At 40.7% G+C, this 25,809-nt stretch overlaps 1 protein-coding gene and 1 pseudogene across 1 annotated transcript in view; one reads left to right on the forward strand and one right to left on the reverse strand.

Annotated features, from left to right (window-relative positions):
• Window positions 1-25,809, forward strand: part of DCDC2 (doublecortin domain containing 2) — a 152,783-nt gene that overhangs the window by 98,380 nt on the left and 28,594 nt on the right. The window lies entirely within an intron of this gene.
• On the reverse strand, window positions 1,981-2,325 carry LOC136129509 (small ribosomal subunit protein uS10-like; annotated as a pseudogene).

Raw genomic sequence — 25,809 nt, forward strand, 5'->3', positions numbered from 1 at the left:
TGTGTTTAGTACCTGAACATGCTGATAGAGTTAACTTTGTGAACTTTCACAGAAGACAAAGTTCTGAAATACAACGGCAATGGTGTGTTCATTTAAACGGGAAAACATCCTTCTGTTCGCAGGGCAGGTATAAACTTCCGTTGCTTAGGCATTTGAAAACTTAATGAGTTAATATTTATTATGCTATATGACAATAGTTAAAATATTTCCGTGCCTGGTTAATTGAGATGTGGTGCTTTGATTTTATGGCATTTTATATGAACAGATTTTTAAATGCACTGCTTGACTTTATGGATAATTCTGACGTTTTAGACACGGCAGAGACATAGATCTTTTTATATCTGTTACAGTGGATGAAATTGCTGTATAAAGTTTAAACTGCTCCATCAACTAAATTGAGCATTTTAGTAAAAGAAACTTATACGTGTGTGTATAAAATTACCAAAGTCACATAGCAAATATTATCTTGAAGTCATTTCTGAAAGGGAGTATTTTCATGTTCTCAGTGAATAATTTCTTTCTGCCTGAGAGCTACTGTTGTACCCTGGGAAATATTCAGAGGAGAAGATAAAATTATTTAGATTTGCAGCTTCTTGTCACGGGAGGTGAAGGTCTTTTTTATTATTATTATTAATGTGATGGGAATATTTCCATCACATGGTGTCTCTGTACAGCACCTTTTCATCACGTAAATAATTACAGTTCTGATTTTTTTAATACCTCCTGCCATTCCTTGCTTCCCCACCTCAATCGCTTTCCATCTGAGTGAGGAGAATGTCTCTCTTCTCAGATAAAGGTTTCCCCAAGTACTGACACTTGGTGGGAGTGGTGGGGGTGGGGAGAAGGGTCGTTTCTCTGTCTCAACACGACCCAGATCTGAGCTGGCTGGAAAGGAGTGTACCAGGAAACAGGAGCTTGTTCTTTTCAAACTAAACTTTTCTTGCGTGTAGTAATTGCAGTATTTTTCCTGAGAAAGATTCAGCTTCCGGACTGGCATCTTTTCCTTTCACATGGACCTGCTTCTATAACCAGGGCTCCTGGCCTGGTCTCAGAATGGACAGCCCACGTATCCTGCTACTGAGGGCTAGACTGGCCCAGAGTCCCCTTGGTGATCAGTGGTGTCAGGCACCATCCCTGCTCTCGGGCAGCGAATATTCTCACCTTCTCATGAGGGAGAGAGACGACGACGAACCAGGAAACAGAGAAGTAAGGCAGGTCAGAGAGCAGGGATGCTGTCGAGGTCATGGGGGTGGAGGTGCCCTGAGCGCACACCTCCTCACGGCTCCATTTCTGCATCTGGAGAACAAGTCACAGGTCAGGCAAGTGTGTCTTCCACAAACCCCCCTTTTCTGTATCATTTTTGCCCCTCAGTGATGACTTCTTCCAGTTTCTCTTAGGTCCTTGGTTGGGCCCTGCCATTATTGAATGGAAAATGGCAAATTATTTGGTGGTCAAAAGAATAGACAGTCTTCAGATAAAAAAATTGAAGACAGTTGTAGAGGAGAATTTTTTGAAAAATCGGATCTAGTCTTTTTGCATTCAAATGAACTTTAGCTTTTGTTGTGAAAAACCTATACCCTCCTAATACTTGGTAACTTCTGTGTTCTTTCCCTCCCCAGGACCTTTGACTCAGCCATTTCCTCTCCCTGGAGCATTCCCCCTCAGATATCCATTCCTCATGCTTTTTAAGTCTTTGTTTACATGCTATTTTTAAAATGAGGCCTGACCTTATGGCTCGAACATTGCTCCCTCTCTCTAGCACTCCATAGCACTTACATGATGTAATATTCATGATTATTGTGTCTATTGAATCTCCACTGTCCCTTCTACTCCCAGCCTCCACAAGGCCATGAGATTTCTGCTTATGTGAATTCCTAGTTCTTAGAACAAGGCCTGGCACGTAGTAGGTGCTCAATAAATATTGTTGAATTACAGAAGTTTTTTTTTTAACAACTTATAGTCAACTTTCAAAAGTTTGATTTAAGCGTCTGCAGCAGTGACTTCAGCCTCCATCGGGGCTCAATGCTGATAGAAGTCACCTTAACAATCTCGGAAGGACCATGTGTGTCAGTGAGTCACTGGTGGGTCCTCCTATGAAAATGACCCCAAGGCTTAGAACCTTCACTACAAGGATTTTTTTTTGGGTAGCGATTCTCAGAGTCTTGGTAGGCATCCGAACTGGTCCTTTCACTTTGAGATTCTTTCCCTTCACGCCTCTGATCAAATCATCACACACTTTCTCCAAAGATTTTATGTTGCTGCTGTAATTCGGTGAATTGCCACCTCTGGTTCCACACGTGTCTTTCCGGTATCTTTCAAAGACATGTGATGAGGCAGGGGCAGGTGCAGGCGGACCTGCACTCTGCTACACCTCTTCCTCAAAGAGACGAAAGATTAAAAAACCCACATCACGACGACAACAACAGCAACCTGTTAAATCCCTCAGGAAAATCTCACAAGGGCTGTTTGTTTGTTTTGGGGACTTAGGGGTTGGAAGCAAGTGCTAACGCTGTCCTGGCCCAGGTAGGAGAGGGCTCATTATCCAAGCAGGGTGGGGGGTATGGGTGGAGGTAGGGGGGCAGGGACGCCAGCAGCCCAACCCCAGGCATCTCAAAGGGAAAATGACAGGAGAGGGAGCTGGCCATTCGCTGGGCTTGCGACCCTCTGACTTCTCCTCCCATCCTGAGAGTAGTCAGGTCTAAGTGTGGACAGAGGGACTCATCCCTCTGTAGTTTGGTTCTGAAGGGCATGAGTGTAGAATAGTGGAACTGAGACACATTAACAATTTACCTTCATTTAACAAGTTGTATGAAGACATGGTCATAAGTGTTCAGGTTTTTTTTTTTTTTTTTATCATATTAGAATGTGTTCTGAAGAGACTGCTCCCACAGACTAAACCAACCTTTCTATTTGACCAGCTGACTTTCTTTAAAAGTGTCTTGAAAACCTTTTGTGCTCCTTTCCTGAAAGATTTAGTGAGAACGTGATAAGCAGAATAATGGCCCTCCAAAATCCATGTACTAATCCCCGGCATCTGTGAATACGTTATGTTACAGGGCAACAGGGGAGTAAAGGTTGCTAATGAGCTGACCTTAAAACAGGGAGATGGTCCGTACTTACCTCGGTGGGTCCAGTGGACTCCAAAGCGTCCTTTAAATGTGGAAGAGGGAGGCAGAAGAGTCAGAACCAGAGAGCTGACGTCGTAAGAAAGACTCAATGGTGGGCCATTGCTGGCTTTGAAGGTGGAAGGAGGCCACGAGCCAAGGAATGCAGGTGGCTCCAGGAAGCTGGAAGTGGCAAAAAGATGGATTCTCCCCTAGAGCCTGCAGAAAGGAACACAGCCCTGCTAACACCTTGATTTTTTAGCCTGGGGAGACACATTTCAGACCCTGACCTCCAGAACTGTAGGATAACAAACTTGTGTAGTTTTAAGCCATCAAGTTTATGGTAATTTGTTACAGCTGCAATTGGAAACCAGTACAGAAAGAGTAAGGGGAAACCTGTCTTTGTGTTTTTGCCACATGCCTCCTTCCCAGTGCTGTGGTATTTTCAGTATTCTTCCAGGGAAAATTAAAAGACAGAGACAGAACCAAAAAGCACTTTAGGAGACTGTGATGGCCAAACCTGGCAGTGGCCACTGTGAACTTCCCTCAGGGGACTGGAGTCACACCCTCACTTCAGGACAGTGGCCAGAAGCTCACAAAAAGAGACCCACGCTGGCAAGGCCTCAAGCCATGATTCCTCCACCATGGCCTGGGTTAGGGAAAGAGATGTATATGAGGAAATATTAAAAGTTAGTGCACAGTGCTACTCTTGGAATTCTTCATTAGCAGGTGTTTAAAAGTCAGCGCTCTAAAATTACTTGCAGAAGCTTATAAATATGAATTTCCTGTAATTCACATTTTATAAGAACTCCTATCAGCTGTATCACAGCTTGAAAAATACCAAAACTGCATTAGAAAAACCTTTCTGTTTAAAACTATATTGATCTCATGTTTACATGGCAAAAGAAGGCCATTACGCAGCAGGCAGTAAAAGCTTCATTTCAGAGAGCTTGAGAAAAACCTCAAAATAATTCACTGTTAGACCTTTCCTTACAAAATAAAATGAAATAACACCACCTGCTGCTTAAAATCTCCAATTAATGCTATAAAAAGTACCTTCATTTAAAAAGCCAATGTGTAAATTTCTCCAAGCTGGGTGCAGACATTTCTTCAAATTTACTGTAACCTTTTGCTCCTGTCTGCAGGAGAAAGAGGCTTCCAGATTCCAAAGAGAAGCCAGACCTGATTTTCACCTAATTACTTAAGAGTGAAAGCCCTTTCTGTTCATCGGGTTCAGTTATTTAAGATACTGATAATTCACATCTAATCTGCTGCTATGTGTGTTTAGTAGAGATTGTGAAAGAAGATTATCGAAGCTTGCCAACATTCCACCTAGGAATTAAAATCAGGGTGTTTTTGCACGAACCACAGAAGAGAAGGAAGAGGCTGGAAGAAAAAATGAACAGTGATCTTTCTCATCTCACAAGGCTCTTTAAAGACCAAATCAGCAGGTGTGAAAATCACCACCTTTGAGCAGTTTTTAAGCAATGAGAAAGTGCAGGTCTTTTATCTCTCTTTCCCACCCTGATAGTCAGGTTAATGAGAATTTCCGAGGGGTGAGCCACTGGACATCTTTGAAATGCCCCCTTCTGTTTATCAGATGAATCAAGGGACAGTCAGCTGTGAACACTGGGCAGGAGGGGTCATTTGCTGCCTGTGAGCAAAACCAGCAGGCCGTTTCTGTCTTTCTGTTTTCTTGCCCAGCCAGTTATCAGGGCAGAAGCTAGCGTGGAAAGAGTTGCCAAGAATCATTCGGGGCTGTTGTGGTCAGTTACTAGTACAGAGCAGGGAGTTCCTGGCAGACAAGACTGAAGACAGATCTATGGCTTAACCTAGGATGGTCCAGCGTCTTTGCTTGCCCCTCAAGGCTCTCCACGGTAGCCCGCTCAACTGGTACCGCTCATCTCCCACCACCCCTCACCATGAATCCAGGAGGACTGGTCTCTTTAATTAGGTCCCTTGATGATCCCTGCCCCTCCAATGCTCTGTTCTTATTTTTAATTCTTGACTGGTGTGTCCTGCCCCACCATATCTCTTTTGCATAACCTACATTCTCTGAAAGTCCAGGGGAAGTGGTACAGCTTCCCCCAGGGAAGACTTTATAATCCTCGCTCACACTGATCTTAACCTTTCACGTCTGTGACCTTACTGAGTCGCAAAACTGGCATCTTAGGTAGAGGTTTGTTCGCAAAAAGGTATCCGTGTTATTTATCGCTTAATTAAATCAGTACATCAAGGTGATGTTTTGTGGGCACCCTGCTATCTTCTCTACTCCTCTTCCCTTGGTTTTGTGAAAATCCTGTCTGTTGCTTTTCCCTTTCCCTTTCTGTTCCTTCTCAGTCCGAGAAGAAAGGTAACTCCTTTGTCTCCCTATCTATCTTCAAGTGTAGTGTCCCTCAGAGTTAGGTCACAGCCTCTCTCTTCTTCTGTATCCACATCTCCCTGGAACACGAGTCCTGCATCCCAGCTACCTCCTGCATGCCTTCACTGATAGTACAGAATTTTCGAACTTAAATTAGATTCTCAGTTAAACCCGTTCTTCGCGGATCCCCTCCAGTTATGTCTTCCTCACGTATTCTTCTCAGATGCCTAAGTGAGAAACCTCAGAGTCATCTGTCAGCTGTGTTCCACCCTTGCCGCATCCCACAGGCTGCTGTTTGGTCTATTTCTAACACCTCTGGAAGGAGTTTCTGCCTTTAGACCCCACTGCCGTTCCCTGGGTCACATCCTCTCTACCTATGAGCAGTCCGACCTGAGCAGAACCTGAGGGGTTCTCAGACTCCAGTCTTGTTCATTTCTAATCTATTCTTGACAGTCACAAGTTATCATCTGAAATGCAGACAGGATCAGGACTCTATCTTAGAAACTCTGGTGGTTTCTTGCTCACCAGAGCCCAGCCTGTCTCTTTCACCTGCTTGTAAGTCCTGTCGAGTCTGCTCTAGTCTTCATGGCTCGTGCTCAGACAGGGATGGTCCAGCCACTGGGCTCCTGAAAGCGTTGCGAGAGTCTGCTCAGATTTCTTTGTCTCTGTCAAACTGTCACTGAGCCCTCAGTCAAAAATAAGCACTCTTTTTTTTAAGGGTACCATTTGCCCTTCGCACAGACCTTCATTAGGTTACATATTATATAAAATGTTATTTATCGTGAACATGATCTATTCTAGGGCAGGGACTGTGCCTTTGTTCATCCTTGTATCCTGAATGCTGGCATAATACCTGGATCATAGTGGGTGGGGGGCAGGTATCAACGAAAGTTTGTCAGTCAATGGATGTTCACTTCCAATTAGCATATAGATCCACTACTGGGCAAATATTATGTGTTAAACGTTTTTTATCCTCATACGGTTATGAACACACAGGTGACAAAGAATAAACACTTGTTGGCTAATTTGTGATTAAAGCTGTAAGCAAGTGAAAGTGGAACTGTAGGACGTAGGCATGTGGCTGAAATATTGGATATAAATGTTTCACAGTGATGTGTGGGCGTGTATGGAGATTTGCTGCACTATGCTTTAGAGTGATGTACTGTTTTACTGCTCTGGTATGAATGGGAGCACGTGATCTTAAAGCAGGAGACCAGTTGCCAGGATTTAGGGGGGATATTTATTTAGGTGAAATTAGTCAAAAAAGAAAAGGGAGTTTCAGACCCACCAAAGAGCTGTAGTCTCAGAACATGCATATTAGTGTGTGTATGTGTGTAATGGTATAGGCAAAACTTCCTGTTTAAGGCTCTCTTTATGTAATGTGTCAAACATAAGTAAATCAAGGGCTTGCTAACATTAGAAGTTCTATATCGTTTACATAAAGAAGTAAGCAATGACTGAATGACTGGGGTTGGGGACTTGTTGTGAAGGGAAGCAGGCTAGAATACTCATTGTGGCTGACTGATTTCATAGTCAGGTTCCTACTTCATTTTTTCATGTTCCTTTGTGAACTTTCCATCCATCTTCCTATGAATATGTCTATATACATATGTATATATGTATATATATTATAATGTATATATGCACACTCATTTGTGTGTGTGTGTGTGTGTGTGTGTGTGTGTGTGTATGTTTATCCAGTTAAGCTTCATGCTTGTCCAGGTCAGTGACAGACTTTCTCATTTACTTGTCTACTGCCTACTCTAGATTGATTACACCTAATAAGTTGTCCAACATGTAGCAGATACTCAACAGTTACTTACTGACAACCTAATTTTCTTTGTGTATCTAACGGAAATGATGCAAACATTTAGTTCCGTTTCAAAATTTTTGGAAAGCACACAGAGTCCCACAGCAGCTCTGCGTTTCCAAATTTTTGTTGGAGCACGGACACAGCAACCATTTATAAAAATCCCCCCTCCCTCACCCCGCCAAATTGGAGGAGACCTAAGAGCAGATAAGGTGTTTAAAAGAAATGTCTTCACTCCCGTGTTCTCTATGCCATCATCTACATGGCTCCAAGAGGAATATTTCAAAGCACATAATCTGGCAGAAACACTTATCCACACATTTCTTTTTTTATTGATTGATGTCATAACTCTGTTAGAGGCTAAGGATACAAAGATGAACAAGACATGGGCCCCTCCCTCGAGGTATTCACAGTCAGATTAGTTGGTCTTCACAGTCCAGGAATGGAGGTGGGTGCCACCCATGACAGGGGCAGGGCTAGGGTACTGGGGGATCACAGAAGAGGGACAGCCAAAACCAGACTGAGAGGCCAGGGCGAGCTTCATGGAGGTGGAAGTCTTTGGGAAGGATGCGGGTCAGGTCACTGTCAGCAGCCCCCTGTCATCCTCAGGACCACACTCCTGACAGGGTCTCATAAGCTCTTTCACCTTCTGGTTTCTATCACCTCCTCATTTTCAAGCATCAATATACAACACACGTGTGTGTACACATGTGTACATGTGCTTACACACACACACACACACACTCACCGAATGCTCTGGCTAATAAGAACTGAGCAGATCATGTTAGTCAAGACTCAGATCTCATTGGCTTATGTAAAGGAATACTTCACCCTTGATATCTCTGACTGTTCACCTACAATTCATGCTTCAGCCTATTGGAATCATTTTTCAGTTCTCAACCTTCTAATGAAAGCACACTGGCCAAGGTTGTCCTTGACCGCTGGAAGGTTAAATCCAATGACCTTTTTACAGCTTCCTTTTACTTGGCCTCTTTGCCCCATGTGGGTTACCCTGTCACTTAGCACTGTGTCATCTTGGACAAGTTCATTAAGTGATCTCTGCCTCGCTTCCCTCAATTATAAAATGAGATAGTAATACGATTATTATTATCACAACCCTATGAGTATTGATTGAGTTGATATATGCAAAGTGCCTGGTATAAAGCAAGCATAGTTAAATGCTACTGTTATTTAACTTCCCTGATCAGTCTCTAGAAAACAATCTCTATGCTGGTAACTTTGACAGCACTCTTGGGTTGCCCCCCCACCTCTTTGTGTCCTTCAGCCTTCGTTCATTGACCTCTCTTATTTATTCTGCCTCCCCTTAAATATTAAGGTCTCAGGGTTTGTCCCAACATCCCAGGCTAACACACTGGTCCACCCCCAGGGCTCTCCTGCCTCCCACTTGCCGCTACGACAGCTCAAATCTAACCACTTCCTGAGTGGTCTGTGTGAAACTCAAATCTCAGCATGTTCTTCCGCTGCAGAGGCTACCCGCTGCAGGACCAAACCCCTTTACTTGGCTTACAAAGCTCTTTCCACCAGCTGGCCTCAGCCCACCCTGCAGATCTTACCTCTCACCACCCTGACCCCTCACTTCCAGTGCCTCTAGGCAGCTCCTCATATGTACTGGCCAAGTGGGCTCTGTAACTTGCATGGCCTTGCCCATGCTATTCATTCTTTCACACCAGCTTAGGCATGATTTCCTTGGGTATTCTTCTCCCTGGATATTCGACGACTGTCTCCTCTGTGCACCACCGTACCCCGAGCTGTTGCCCATCAGACCTCTAGGACAGCCGCTGTGCTGATTTGCAGTCATTGCCATTTCCCTCAAGGGCAAGGGCTGTCTTATTCTTTGTATCCTCAGCACCTAAAGAGCAGCTGCTGTGGTTGGTACAGAGTTGGCGCTCAGACGATGAACAGATGAATGGGACAGACAAACGGAAGGGCCAATAAACTGTAAAGCTGGACCCGGAGCCCATTCCCAGTGGACTCTGGTGATGCCAGTCCCCTGCTGCCTCTGCCTGTCAGGGAGAGACCTTCCCGAACTCTTTCTTTTTCTCTTTCCTGAGAGTGTTGGTGGGAATCTGGGTGCCTGGTGGGCATCTGCAGATGATCCAGATTGTCTCAATCCTCTGTGTTAAAAGGGAGGTCAAGGATGAGGTCAAGGTCATTAATGCATTAGGAAAAGCAACTTTTTACTTTTCTTTCCCACTGGTGGGAAAGCTCAGTACAGTGACATTTAAGAACAGTCTCTACTTTTAACCTCTTTCAAATGAATAGTAGTCTTAACCATTTTCTGTCAGTTTTCCTTTTCTTTGTAACTGCCCGTTTGGTGGCTACATAGGCAAGGATGGCAACTATTGGCTGGAAATCCCCAGACACAGGGTAACTTATAATAAGCCTGGTTGTCATGATCCCTATGCAATGCAACTTACAGCTTCTTTTTGCAAGCTAATCAATTCAAGGAAGTATGTCAGGTGTGCAACACATTTACAGGGATTGTTTATTTAATGTAAAAATGTCTTTCTTTATGCATTTATTTCTTTAGTTGTTAATTTGCCAATGTGTACCATCTCTAACAATTCAAAGCCCTTTCCAAAGTTAAGGTAAAATTGTTGCAAACGGCATGAATTTTGTAAAACAGATGAATTGAGAAAGTGAGAGGGGATGCTTGATACACAAAAGGTAGTTTTGCCGTTGCTGAGTTAACAGGAACAGTGAAGAACTGTCAGTGTTGGGGTAGAGTTAGCCCAACTCACACAAGGTTGGTATGTACAGAAATACCAACCTTGTCTCTGCTTCCTTTGTGACCAGTCAAGACCATTGCATATGGTTTTATCATCTGGTTTCAAAACGTGTAGTTTAAAATATATTTAAGAACAACGTGTAACACGTTTAAATGTAAAATTGGACCGTGTGAATATTCTTGGAATAGTATTCATAAAGAAGTCAGTTCACTTAGGCACAGGTGCAATGATATTATGAGCTCCCTCTTTGCTTAAAAGCTTTTTCCAAAAGTTTTCTGATAGAGGATTGCCAGATTACATTTATACCCGGGGGTGGAATTCATTAATCTCTGCCCAAGTCATTTGGCCACGGACTTTTTGAAAAGGAACATAACAATTTTTTTAATCCACACATCCCCATATGAAAATATACGTTTCAGTCAGTCCTTTTTTTTCATGAAAGTTCAGCTTTTGCCCCCCGCAGAAGAAAATATGTTCAAATAAGCAAATGTGATTGGAAATAAAAATAACTTTGATTATGATGAAACTTAGTGACTTCACTGTTTAAACAGTTGTTTAATTTTTTGATTATTTTTATTTTGCATTCTAGTTTGTCCCACTGCCTTATGGATGTACTATTGTTATACCTATAGCTCAATGCATTATTCTCTCATTTTTAGCTCTTCTTTCAATGAAATAAAATATACGTAAGCTTTAGGAACATCTAAAGGAAACAGATGGCTTTTCAGAATTTCTTTAACCCTGAAATTAAATCTCTTGCTTTTCACTTTTGAGCTAAGAATAAAATTGTTATGGATGTCCTCAGACCGCATATTAATGCCTGTTCCACTCATATTCCACATTAACATTTTTATTTCCACTGGGATTTCTGATATAATCAGGTATTAAACCTGTGGTTATTTTGGCAATTATGCCTTTTATGGAAGGATTCTAACAGCTAAACCCTAAGTTAGGAAAAAATATTCTTTTTACTTCATATGGAAGAAGAGTTGTCCTAAAAGATGGTTAGAAGGTTCAATCGGAGGTTAAAATTTTTAAAGAAAAGCTCACAGAGAGAGTCCTCCACTTTCCATTCATTAAACAAAACACACAGGAAACTTTTTTCTTCCTCCCGCTCTGTCCAAAGCACATGCCAGACTCAAGCTCATGCCTTGAGCTCTGTGCCCGAGCCATCAATTTTTAAAAATTGACAGTTCTCCATTATTCCTACAGAGTTTAATTTCTCACACTGTCCTACAATTTTTACTTATTTTAAAGGGTATTGTCTCCCCTTTTCTCATTTGTTTTCCCAGAATAATCTCAAAACTACTCACCCTTCCTCACATGTCCCTCCACTCAGACCTGCTATTTCCATTTTCAATTTTTGAATTTGCTTCTTCTCATCCATAACTTAGAAGGCAGCCTGAATGTTCAAAAGTAAAATAGCTCTCCCCTGTGACTCTTACAGCACTGGCTCAGGTTTGGTCTAATTAGCATGTAGTTCATTACCTTAATGTTGGTGATGCTTCTTCCAAGGTATCATTTAAAAGGCCGAAGCTTGGGAGAAGCTGAGGCCTTGGTCCTGGCTCTGTGAAGCCTTAGACAAGTTATTTAATCCTCAGATCCTTTATGAAGTAGGATAAAAACACCTACTTCACAGGGTAATCGTGAGGAATGTGCTTAGCATACATAGTAGGCGTTCAGAAAAACTAGGTCCCTTCTCCCTCTCCTGGCTTCATATTGAGTGCCACGTGTAGCCCAGCCAGGTTACATGTCATGGGCTTTGGGAGAAATGAGTATGAGACAATCTCAATATCCTTTCTCTGGCAATATCTAAATTGCCTGTAATGTGGTACCATTACGGTACAGAGAGTAAGTATAAAAATTTCAGGGCTTCCCTGGTGGCGCAGTGGTTGAGAGTCCGCCTGCCGATGCAGGGGACACGGGTTCGTGCCCCGGTCCGGGAGGATCCCACATGCCGCAGAGCGGCTGGGCCCGTGAGCCATGACCGCTGAGCCTGCGCGTCCGCAGCCTGTGCTCCGCAACGGGAGAGGCCACAGCAGTGAGAGGCCCGCGTATCGCCAAAAAAAAAAAAAAAAAAAAAATTTCAGAGACTTGAAAGACATTGGGGGAAGGGGCCCTTGAGTTGTGTCCTGAAGGGAAGGATGGACTAGCGCTGTGGCTGGGAGGAGATTGATTCAGGAGAGGCCAGGAGGTGAGGAGGACAGGGAAGCGAGAGCCATCACGTTCCCCTGGGGTTGAGGGGTCTAGTTGCAGAGCTGTGGGGCGTGTTGGAGAGTCAGTCCATAGTATGATGGTCTTTAGGAATTGAACAGAGGACTTTAGACTTGAAATAGAACATAACAGGGAGCTGGAGTTCAAGTAATTGCATTACCCTCGTTAAGTGGATTATCTTCCAGGTGGCAAGAAGAGAGGGTTTTTACGCCTTTTATTTTCTCCAATGTAGTGAAGTGATTTTTAAACTCTCTGTGACTCATCGTACAAAAATATTTACATTGTGATACAGGAAACCTGCATATGCTTATGTATATTTGTTTCATGAAATAAAAGTTTTGTGAAACAGTAGTTACCCTGGTTATGTGTACTGCACAGGGCCGACTATGTAATTTGCAGGGTCTTGTGCAAAATGGAGATGTGGGACGTTTTGTTCAAAATGCAGGTAAAAAGTGCTGTTAAAGGTACTTAAATATATACTTTTTCCTTTCTTCTGTGGTCTCTTTCTTTCTCAGCTTGTCATGGTGTCTTTTATGTTGCTTTTATTGTCATTCTGAGTAAAGAAAATTTAAATTGGAAGTTTAAATTATTAAGATTTAGAAATGAAAAAGGAGAAATCACAATTGACACTGAAGAAATGCAAATGATTATGAGAGACTACTACAAGCAGCTATATGCCAATAAAATGGACAACCATGAAGAAATGGACAAATTTGTGTAAAGGTGCAGTTTCCTGAGACTGAACCAGGAGAATTAGAAAATATAAACAGACCTATCACAAGTAATGAAATTGAAACCGTAATTAAAAATCTTCCAACAAACGCAAGTCCAGGGCTAGATGGTTTCACAGGTGAATTCTACCAAACATTTAGAGAAGAGCTAACACTGATTCTCCTCAAACTCTTCCAAAAAATTGCAGAGGGAGAAACACTCCCAAATTCATTCTCCGGAGCCACCATCACCCTGATAGCAAAACTGAAAAAAGATATCACAAAAGAAAGAAAATTATAGACAAATATCACTGATGAACATAGATGCAAAAATCCTGAACAAAATACTAGCAAACAGAATCCAACAACACATTAAAAGGATCGTACACCATGATCAAGTGGGGTTTATCCCAGGGATGCAGGGATTCTTCAATATATGCAAATCAATTAATGTGATACACCACATTAACAAATGAAGGAATAAAAACCATATGATCATCTCAATAGAGGCAGAAAAAGCTTTTGACAAAATTTAACACCGATTTATGATAAAAAAACTCTCCAGAAAATGGGCGTAGAGGGAACCTACCTCAACATAATAAAGGCCATGTATGACAAACCCACAGCAAGCATCGTACTCAGTGGTGAAAAACTGAAAGCATTTCCACTAAGATCAGGAACAAGACAAGGATGTCCACTCTCACCACTCTTATTCAACATAGTTTTGGAAGTCCTAGCCATGGCAATCAGAGAAGAAAAAGACATAAAAGGAATACAAATTGGAAAAGAAGAAGTAAAACTGTCACAGTTTGCAGATGACATGCTACTATACATAGAAAATCCTAAAGATACCACCAGAAAACTACTATAACTAATCAATGAATTTGGTAAAGTTGCAGGCTACAAAATTAATGCACAGAAATCTCTGGCATTCCTATACACCAGCAACAAAAAATCAGAAAGAGAAATTAAGGCAACAATCCCATTTACCATTGCAACAAAAAGAATAAAATACCTAGGAGTAAACCTGCTTAAGGAGGCAAAAGACTCAGAAAACTATAAAATACTGATGAAAGAAAGCAAAGGTGACAAAAACAGGTGGAGAAATATACCATGTTCTTGGATTGGAAGAATCAATATTGTGAAAATGACTGTACTACCCAAAGCAGTCTGAAGATTCAAGGCAATGCCTATCAAACTACCAATGGCATTCTTCACAGAATTAGAACAAAAAATTTTACAATTCGTATGGAAACACGAAAGACCCTGAATAGCCAAAGCAATCTTGAGAAAGAAAAATGGTGTTGGAGGAATCAGGCTCCCCGACTTGATACTATACCACAAAGCTACAGTAATCAAGACAGTATGGTACTGGTGCAAAAACAGAAATACAGATCAATGGTACAGCATAGAATGCCCAGAGATAAACCCACGCACATATGGTCACCTAATTGATGACAAAGGAGGCAAGAACATACAATGGAGAAAAGACAGCCTCTTCAATAGGTGGTGCTGGAAAACTGGACAGTTACATGTAAAAGAATGAAATTAGAACACTCCCTAACACCATACACAAAAGTAAACTCAAAATGGATTAAAGACCTAAATGTAAGGCCAGACACTATAAAACTCTTAGAGGAAGACTTAGGAAAAGCACTCTCTGACATAAACATAAACCACAGCAAGATCTTTTTTGACCCACCTCCTAGAGAAAGGGAAATAAAAACAACAACAAAAAAGGGGACCTAATGAAACTTAAAAGCTTTTGCACAGCAAAGAAAACCATAAACAAGATGAAAAGACAACCCTCAGAATGGGAGAAAATATTTGCAAATGAAACAAAAGACAAAGGATTAATCTCCAAAATATACAAATAGCTCATGGAGCTCAATATCAAAAAAACCAAATAATCCAATTAAAAAATGGGTGGAAGACCTAAATAGACATTTCACCAAGGAAGACATACAGATGGCCAAGAGGCACATGAAAAGATGCTCAACATCACTAATTATTAGAGAAATGCAAATCAAAACTACAATGAGGTATTGCCTCACTCCAGTCAGAATGGCCATCATCAAAAAATCTAAAAACATTAAATGCTGGAAAGGGTGTGGTGAAAAGGGAACCCTCCTGCACTGTTGGCGAGAATGTAAATTGATGCAACCACTATGGAAAACAGTATGGAAGTTCCTTAAAAAACTAAAAATAGAACTACCATATGAACCAGCAATCCCACTACTAGGCATATACCCTGAGAAAACCATAATTCAAAAAGAGACATGTACCACAATGTGCATTGCAGCACTATTTACAATAGCCAGGACACGGAAGCAACCTAAGCGTCCATCAACAAATGAATGAATAAAGAAGATGTGGCACATATATACAATGGAATATTACTCAGCCGTAAAAAGGAACGAAACTGAGTTATTTGTAGTGAGGTGGATGGACCTAGAGACTGTCATACAGAGTGAAGTAAGTCAGAAAGAGAAAAACAAGTACCGTATGCTAACGTATATATATGGAATCTAAAAAAAAAAAAATGGTACTGATGAACCTAGTTGCAGGGCAGGAATAAAGATGTAGACATAGAGAATGGACTTGAGGAAACGGGGTGGGAGGAGGGAGCTGGGGCGAAGTGAGCTTAACATCGACATATATACACTACCAAATGTAAAATAGATAGCTAGTGGGAAGCAGCAGCATAGCACAGGGAGATCAGCTCGGTGCTTTGTGACCACCTAGAGGGGTGGGATAGGGATGGTGGGAGGGAGGCTCAAGAGGGAGGGGATAAGGGGACATATGTATGCCTATGGCTGATTCTCTTTGGTGTATAACAGAAAGTAACACAGTATTGTGAAGCAATTATATTCCAATAAAGATCTATTTTTAAAAAAAGAAAGCAAACTTTCCTTTCAACCAAAAAAAAAAAAATTACTAAGATGAATCATACCATTTGTCTTTATAACATGCAATGCCATAATGCTATAGTATAAGACCACTTAACTCATATATGGAATCACCAAAATTGCACAATTTGTATTTCTTAGCTCATATTTGCATATGCATTTTGTTCTTATCAGAATAGTGGAAATACTGTATATAAAACTAGCTCAGCTATTTATTTCACTTTTAATATGCACATTCTATCAACAAAAGAGTAGGCTAGGGTCATCCTTGGTCTTTCTTATTTCTTACAATGCCATTGGCTTCTTTCTTCCTTGGAAGCAAGTGCTGGTTTTATTGGAAAGTGTGGCCCCACGACACCTTTCTCAGATGCAGACGTAACATGCTTATCCTATACTCATTTGAGTCTTGACAGTCGCCCATGCGATTGATGGGTCCACCCATTGATGAGTCCACCTGAGTTCTGTACTCACCAGCCATCACAAACCCTAAGGTAAGGAACCATTGGCACACATATTATGCATATATCCTCCCCTCATGAATGTGCTCCATTGTCTCATTGGACTTCACTTACGAAACACAAGTTCAAAGATAAAATTATTAAGAACTTCAAGATGGTGGCAGCAGATTAAGCCAAACTGGGGGCTTTTCATAGAATGGGGCCCTATGAGACTGTATAGGTCACATGCCCATGAAGCTGACCCTGGCATAACAATCAATATTTTGTTTTCTTCTGTCTTATTAAAAAAAAACAACATAGTTGCAACCCATTAAATTGATGTCACAATCCACTAATGGGTCAAAACTGGCAGATTAGGAAACCCACCATTAAAAATGTAGACTCTAGTGTCAGATTGCTAGGTCTGAATCCTGCTTCACCACTCACTGCTTACGACCTTTAGGGGACCTCCCTTTTTCATATATAAAATGCAGGAAATATTATTAATTACTTCATAAAGCTGTTATGGTATTAAATGAGTTAATACATGTAATATGCTTAGAATGATGTATGTCGTATAATAAGCATCCAATAAGTATTAGATGATCATCATCGTGAATATTGTTACCATTATTATTAATTTACATCTTGCTCTAGGTAAATGCTGAAGAAAAAAGTGTTTCTTTACTGAACAGTAAGCATCTCCACTTATTCTAAAATAGATATTGGTGAATAGGTTTACCAATACTTGTGTTTTATCTTGACTGCAAGTATGGGAAATATAATATTCAAATGAAAGTTAATTCTTACCACCCTTAATGCAATGAAAATACTTAAAAATTACAGTTTAATGAAAAATTCAATGAAAGGTTGCTTTATTTCTGTTCCTCCTCTCCAAGATTAAAACAGATAGATTACTGGTATTTGTCAATTATCAGTTAAAAACGAAGCAAGGATATCTGAAAGATACCATTCCTTAGCTTAAGGAACCAGAATTATTCCTTTTGTAATGAAATTCTTAGACGATGAACTTCAATCATAGGTTAAAATGCTAGAGGAGAATGTTTTCTATCTTTGCAAACATACAGCAAACATCAATTTTTGTTATAGACCCAAACTAAATCCCTAAGTCATAACATTAAATGAAAAGAGTGCAGAATCTGGTGGATATCCCGTCAATACCTGTGTTGGAACAACATTAAATCAAAGTGAGCAAAATGCTGACTGATTTGCTTTGATCTGTTTTGACTCCTTGATAGTTTCATGATAAATAGTACTATTTTGTAGCTAATTTGCATATTTCCCATTATCATCTGAAGCTGTTGAGATCTCTTCCCATTGATGCCTGGACATTTTATGTTTACTTGATTCTCTCAAATTTGGTACTAAGTTTATATCTGTATAAAGTGACGGTCATTTTATATCTGATTGTCTATCAATTGCTGATACATAGACATAAATATATGGGCATATTTATGATTAATCATCTTAACATGGAGCTCAATAGACTCATTTAAATGGATTTATTTCAGGCTTTTTTTTTTTTTTTTTGCGGTACGTGGGCCTCTCACTGTTGTGGCCTCTCCCGTTAGGGAGCACAGGCTCTGGACGCGCAGGCTCAGCGGCCATGGCCCATGGGCCCAGCCGCTCCGCGGCATGTGGGATCTTCCCGGACCAGGGCACGAACCCGTGTCCCCTGCATTGGCAGGCAGACTCTCAACCACTGCGCCACCAGGGAAGCCCTATTTCAGGCTATTTGAAATAAAATTTGGGACATAGCAGATACTGCAGAGCAAAATATCTTATGAAAAAATTTGTTTTTATCTACTATTTATTGATAGCAGTTTCTTGAATTGTACTTTATGTGTCTTCAAAGATATGCTAAATTGAGTATATTTTAAATTCCCATTTTATGTTAAGATGGAAGATTAACTACCAATCAAAGCTAAGTTATGTCTTTAGCAAGGCATCAGCTCTGATAGCAATTTAGCATCCTCTTCAAAAATTGCTGTGGAGCAGATTAAAACACCTGAAATTCTAAGCATTTAAAGAGATATCACTTTGACTGTCTAAAGCAAATAGAAGCAGACAAATCTGTAAAATGCTGAGTTAAATTGAAAACACCCTCACTCAGATTTAAAGAATAATTCAGGTCTATTACCTGTGCCAATTAGGTATGATGAAAAATTATCCAGTCCCTTTATTCAGGATGACTGATTTGTACTGATTTGCACATTTGCACTACCTGTCACTTTACCCTGAATGAGGAGCACAGTTCACAGAATCACTAGCACCTGTCTCAGGATTAGACTAGCTTTTGAAAGTGGTGATACTTGTTTTATACTTCTAGTAGGATTGGCATTGTTAAACATATTATTTTGTGTGTTTTTTTGGTTTTTTTTTTGCGGTACGTGGGCCTCTCACTGTTGTGGCCTCTCCCGTTGCGGAGCACAGGCTCCAGACGCTCAGGCTCAGCGGCCATGGCTCATGGGCCCAGCCGCTCTGCGGCATGTGGGATCTTCCCGGACCCGGGCACGAACCTGCGTCCCCTGCATCGACAGGCGGACTCTCAACCACTGCGCCACCAGGGAAGCCCAAACGTATTATTTTAAAGCATATTATTCTAGTAAGTTGAAAGAATGTTGGAGCCTTAGATGATGAAAGAGTAATTTAGTAATAATTGGGATTAATAACCAACTTTTAAAAAATGCACGTTAAGTTCATTTTTATTTTCATATTTGAGCTAGGTATTTAATCCCTTAAGTATATGCTGTGTATAATTTAGAAACAATTTTTAGAGAAGTATCTCAGCCTTCCATCTCAAGTTGATCAACTGCAGATAGATTTTGAAAATTTACAATCCTGGTTTCTCTTTTAGCCTTTGGTTTTTAGGTTCCTTGCATGAATTCTTAGTAGTCTTCTGAAGCCAAGGCATCTTTCATTTCTTTGTCTGAAATGATTGTGAATGACCATGCTAATAGAATGCTTTAACTCAGGTGTGCAAGTTGAAGGTGCCTTGTTTCCTGGGATGGGTGCTGCCCATAGGCTTCTCTCCTTCTTGCTCTATCTCCCCATACCCCCTTACACCCTGCAGCCACACTACCATGTTGTAATCCATTTAGGATTTTTGGCTAAGGCTCAAACTCCAATAAATGTCTGTGTAGTAAGGATAATATTTTCATGAAATACAATTCCAGCTGCATTTATATTATCAAGATGAAGATAATCCATTTTGGTTTAACTTGGCCATGCGTGAATGGGGATTGTTTGAGTTTGCAAGACTGCTTGGATTTCATTAGACATGCTTGTGCATTAGGGACATAAATTTAGCAACAGCTTTATGGTGCTGACATCTGTGACAAATTCTTTGGAAGGCAGGAGTCAGAAGAGGTGGGATTTAACCCTGTTCAGCCCTTACTACCTCCATGGCATCAGGCCTCTGAGTTGGGTTTTACAGGACTATGGTCTCTTTTCTCCACTTCACAGCCAATCATCTTGAAAGAGTGGTCCATATTGCCTGTGTTCTGTGATAGGCACCACCCTTTTATACTGCACCCCAATATAATCTGATATTTTATGCTCTGCTAAAATAACTCTCACCTAGTTGACCAGATCATCAGGGTGCCGGAGGACACTTTTTAATACTGATTATTCCTTTGCACTTGACTTTTGCTTTTCCCATGGCTTCCGTAACATCTCACTCTTATTTTTTCTTGTTCTTTCCTTATTTCTTTTCAATCTTCGTGAGTTCCTCTTCTTCCCATCCCTTCAATTTTTTTTTTCTAGAATTCTGCCCCCAGCCATCTTCTATTTTCATTCCAAGTTCTCTCCCAGACCCTTGGCTTTATTTACCAACTGTACTCTGACAGTTTCCAAATCAGTATCCTTAACCTAGAACTTCATCCTAGTTAACAGATTTATATTTCCAACCACTTAATTGACATGTCTTTCAAGATGCCTAACAGAGGACTCAAAGCAGCATATGAAAATCAGAACTCATACTCTCCCTTCTTAACCACCCCCACCCCCTTCCTTTTCCGTCCCTTGTCTTGATAAATAGCTCTCCTAACCACTGAGACACCCAAGCCATAAACCTTAGATTCCCGCTTTGACTCTTCCGTCTCTCTCACCTCACACATCCAGGCAGTCACGGAGTCCTGTCAGTACCTTTACGTGTCTCTCGTGTCCCCTCCTGTCCATCCCGCTGCCAATGCCTTCATTCAGGACCTGCAATGTCTAGTGTGTCTCCACAGCCCCACAGAACAGTGCCTGTCCCACTACCCCAATGGGGGCTGTGGGTTCTGTGCTTCAGAACCTCATGACCCATCATTCCATACTTTATTTCCCATTCCACTTCTTTGAACTCTCCAGGATACCAGCCTTCTGTCACTTCAGTCTGACCCATATTACAGGCTTTCCTTTCTACAATCCTGGCTAATCTTCTCACTCTGACCCGTTATCTCCACATCAGCAATATCGTCCTAGAGACCCTTGAGTAATACCTTTCCTTCCTTATCTTCCCCTCCACACCCACCCTGCCATGAATCCACACTCCCTTCCTCCTAGGCAGCCCTCTTTCCAGGGCACTCCCCCAGCCCGATGCTCCCTGCATCAAATCCTTCAGTTGCTCTTCATCATCTTCAGGCTCAAGTTCAGATTCTTGGTTTTGTCAATCAGGTTGTCTGAATCATCCCTGCCTCCTTGCTGCAGCCATGCTCATCTGACTTCAGTCCCTGGAACAGACCATGCATTCCAGTGCCTCTGAGTCTTTGCATATACTGATCTTTCTGTCTAGAATGCCCTTCCTCTGCTCCTCAATAACTAATTCTACTTGTCTTTTGATTTGTAGCTTCTGTCTCTCAGAAGCCTTCTTTGACTGACCACCACACCCACCTGTCACCCTTGCCTACCTCTCTGAACTCTTGACAGCCGGTGTAGCACTAGTTACATTTATCATTCTGTTCTACTGATTTTTCCATTTAAGTTTCTAGTAGACAGTAAGCATCTTGAGACCAGTGCCTTGTTCATCTCTTCCGTGGCTGGTATCCAGCACATGCCTGGGCGTGAGAAGGTTTGGTAAATATTGGCACAGTAAATGAATGAATGAATGAACAAAAATTGAGGAATTTAAGAGCACTGTGTAGTTCTGTTATATGCAAGTACGCCATTTGTTACCTTGATACATTTTCTAGGGTAGAGAAGTAATTTGAGTATGGCTAACTCTTTTACAGACTGAAATACGCAAGGTCATTTGGAGGTAGTTGGACCAGCCAGAATTAAGAATAGGAATCATGATTTTTCGGCCACTTATTAAGTAACTTCAAGTCACTGGGGTCCATTGAGGAACAATTCAATTATTCTGATAAACTAAAACTAATTTGCAGTGTAATTTTTATAAGGTTACAAAATTAGAAATGAAAAAAACCATAAAACTATATATACTTGTTGGCTTAGGTAAACCAACTCAGAAGTATTTTATTTTTCTCAGATCCATGTATCTGTTACGGACTTTATAAAGTATATCAAAATTTATATAGATTATAAAATAATTTTGTCATGAATGCTAATTATTATATATATGTGTTTTAGTCTTTGTACTTTGAATATTTCTGATTTTGATGAAAATCTAAAACATCTGTATCTGAAAAGAATAAACTAGAAATGAAGGGATAAGAACAAAATTACCTTTGATCTGGGGAAATCAATGATAATAATCCTACTTTTACTTTCTGTCTACACTTAGAAAATTTTGTTATGCCCATTTAAAGTCAAGGTGAACTAACCATGGTGGTTAAGATGAAGTCTATGCAAAGAGTTAATAGTCAAATTTAAACATCAGTTGCATAACAGATGATATTTAATACCTGGAGTGGGAGTCAGGAAATAGGAAGAAGCCAGATACACTTCAAACTGCAGTTAAGTAAACTCAGCCTATCTAAGTGGATGGATAAAGTTATTTTCATGTAATATTCTAAATTGCCAAAGAAAAATATCACTTGTGATATTTCTTGTTCCTGTAAAGAGTTTCCATTTGAGTTTATGGGTCAGAGTGAAACATATGGAGACAATTAGTGATTAAAAAACATTCGGGCAATATGGCTGTACTAAGTTAGATACACTCAGAATATTAGCTGTTATTTGATTAGTTTTTCGTTCTGCCTAATGGTAATATTCTTTAGTTCAGGTGAGTGGTGTGAGGAAGATATCGTGCAAGTTGTTATAAGGATCAGAGGAGGGCTGGCCAGCATCCTTTCATCAGGAAGTGTTATCACATGGGAATCCCTCTTCCTCTCCACCTCCCTACTTGCTAAACTTCACATAGAGTTACCTTTCTGGAAGTGCTTTCTTAATTTCATTAAGATGTTGTGATGACAACAATCTGTATCTAAGAAGGGTTTTATTGGAAATTCAATATATTTCACATATGAATATAGTTCACTTTAGCATTAGCTAATGAAAATAATTTGTATGTCACTTTCTTACCAATTTTACTTCGAATTACGCCTCTGGTAACTGATGTGACACAAAGACAGCATAATCTTCCTTTTAAACAGATCTATATCCTTTTTTCTTCTTAGAATATTATCTTATATACTGAAAGCCATGAGCTCCTTGTTGCTCACATTTTTTTCTCAGTAATCTACTGGATTTAATGAGCTGCTTTTTAAAATTAATATTTTATTTTTAATTTAACATTTTTATGAGAAAGTCTCAGTAGTAAATCATAGTAAAATGTTTATAGTCATGCTAGACTTTCCTGCTTACAAAAAGAGCTTCCACTTAATAGATATTCCATAAAGTATTTAAAACTGGGCGTTAGCTCTGTTATTTTTCTTTTTATTTATCCTGATAAGTTCCAATCAGTTTCAAACACTGAACACATTCAAATATGGTTCATAGTATTATTTTAAAAGAACTTTTAATAATTCTGGTGAGAAAGTATCCTTTAAACAAGATCGTTGGGCTTAAATACTGATTATTAGCAATTACCTGAATGTATCATTCATTAATTACTTGGTAACTTTTCTTACTTAACATTAAAATTTTAACATATTTAAAATATTTTAATGTTACTAAACGAACACACTGATGTACTGAAACTAGGAAATGCTTTCATTTTAGCCGTTCTAGTTGCAGAAAGGCTAAAAATGCACAAGCACTAGTTTGCCATTTCTGTAAGGGAAACAGATTCTTATTGATTACGAGCTACACACTAATGACATGACTGCCCTACCTCAGCAGCTCTGCTTTCATTTTTTAGGCAATAAAATTCATAAGGGATAAGTGAAAAATAATTGAGGAGCATTTTTATTTTCACTAGAGTGTTTGTTATTGCTTTGCTGTGTAATATACACTAACATGTCTATTCATGATTCAAAGAAGAAAGATTAGAGCTGAATTGCAGTGCAGTGTGCATCCAAGCATTGAATTTGATCCTCAGCGTAGTAATTGAATGAGAGCAGTATTGTGTATCAAATTTATCCTCGCTCTTTAGTTTGTTAGCAAATGGCTTTTATTACGAAGGTTTTAGGGTAGGGGAGGACTTAAAAAAATCGAATCCCTTTTCTTCTTTCTGGCAGACGTGGGTATCTGGAGTGGTGTTTTTTGTACATTGTAGGGGAGGGAGAGAGAGAGAGAAGTAATAACATTTAGAGACGGAAAACAGAAGGCAGAGGACTTGCAGGAGGTTTTTGGACCACTGCCTTCACAGCAGGAGGAACAGGGGGTGTCTCAGCTGCCTGCCCTCACCCAGCAAGTACCTGAAGGAGTCAGAAAGGGGATTTGCAGGGGCTACTGCCCCAGTATTCTTTCTAGACCATAGTTTTTGGACACATGGTGTATTAGTTGCCTATTGCTGCTGTAACAAATTACCACGAACATGGTGCCTTAAAACAGCACACGCTTATTATCTTAGGGTTCTGGAGGTCAGAATTCCAAAAGGGTCCTCACTGGGCTGTAATCACACTGTTGGCGAGGCTTTATTCCTTCTAGAATCTCTAAGAGGAAAGTTTCTATTCTTGCCTTTTTCCAGTTTTTAGAGGTTGTCTGCAATTCCCTCGTTTATGGCCCCCTTCCATCTTCAAAGCCAGCAATGGTCAGTCAACTCCTTCTCACATCACATCACCCTGACACTGGTACCCCTGCCCCTCTCTTTCACTTACAGGGACCTTTGTGGCTGCATTGGGTCCACCTGCATAATCCAGGATAATCTCCCCATCTGAAGGTCAGCTGATTAGCAATTCCATCTGCTACCTTAATTCACCTCTGCCATGCGATGTAATATATTCAGTTTCTGAGGATTAGGATGGAGACGTGGGGGGGGCGCGGGTATTATCTCACTTACCACACATAGCCTAATTTATTGATCCCTGTGTAGGTGTACTCCAGTCTTCTTTCTCTTCACCCCTTTTTATCCTCCTCCTCAAAATGCTGCACTGCCGGGCTTCCCTGGTGGCGTAGTGGTTGGGAGTCCGCCTGCTGATGCGGGGGACATGGGTTCGTGCCCCGGTCTGGGAAGATCCCTCATGCCGCGGAGCGGCTGGGCCCGTGAGCCATGGCCGCTGAGCCTGCGCATCCGGAGCCTGTGCTCCGCAGCGGGAGGGGCCGCGGCAGTGAGAGGCCCACGTACAGGAAAAAAAAAAAAAAAGCTGTACTGCCAAGTGTGGCCAGATTGGGGCAACACAGAGAATTAGTGGACTGGGCTAGTGGCTTTTAAATTGTACTCTCCTTACATTCTATCTCAATGCAGCAAATATTTTTGAGTGCCTGCTGTTTATCCTTTCAACAAACACCTTTTGAACACCTGTGTGCTGAGCTCTATTACATGCTAGCTACAGAGCAGTGAACAATATGGGTGTGGTACCTGCTCTCTTGGAGCCTGCACTTTGGTGGAGACTGACAAACACTAAAACACCAAAATAAACAAGAAAAATATCAGGTAGTAATAAGTGCTAGTGAGAGAGAATTAAAACAGAGCAATGTGAATGACTGGGTGACTACTTGAACTGGAGGAGGGTTTCCTGAGATCTGAATGAGAAAGAGCAGCTTACCTTGGGAAAAGGGAGGAAAGAACATTCCAGGTAGAAGGTGTAAAAAGGACAAAGCCATAAGGTAGCAATGAGTTTTCTGCTGGAGAAACAAAATGTACCTGGAGTTTAATGGCAAAGGGAAATTGGTATGAAATGTGGTCTAAGAGGGAGTTCAGGACCAGAACACATTTCTGTAAGCCATGGTAAGGAACTTGGATTCTATGTATGTTGGAAAGTGTCAGAGTTTCCAGGTAATTTTTATAACCTATTAATATTAATTGGCTTTTGTGTGGTGAATGATTCAGAGGAAAGCAAGAGTAGAAGAAGAGGAGCACTAATTTGTAAGCTGTTGTAATAGCCCATCCAACAGATAGTGGTGATTAAACCAAGCTAATAGTGGAGCTGGAAATAATATTCACATATTTGGGATATATTTAAAAGGAGATTGAATTGACAGGCCAAGAATGGAATGGAAATAGGGAGT

Source organism: Phocoena phocoena, chromosome 10, assembly GCF_963924675.1.
Source record: "Phocoena phocoena chromosome 10, mPhoPho1.1, whole genome shotgun sequence".
Taxonomy (NCBI): Eukaryota; Metazoa; Chordata; class Mammalia; order Artiodactyla; family Phocoenidae; genus Phocoena; species Phocoena phocoena.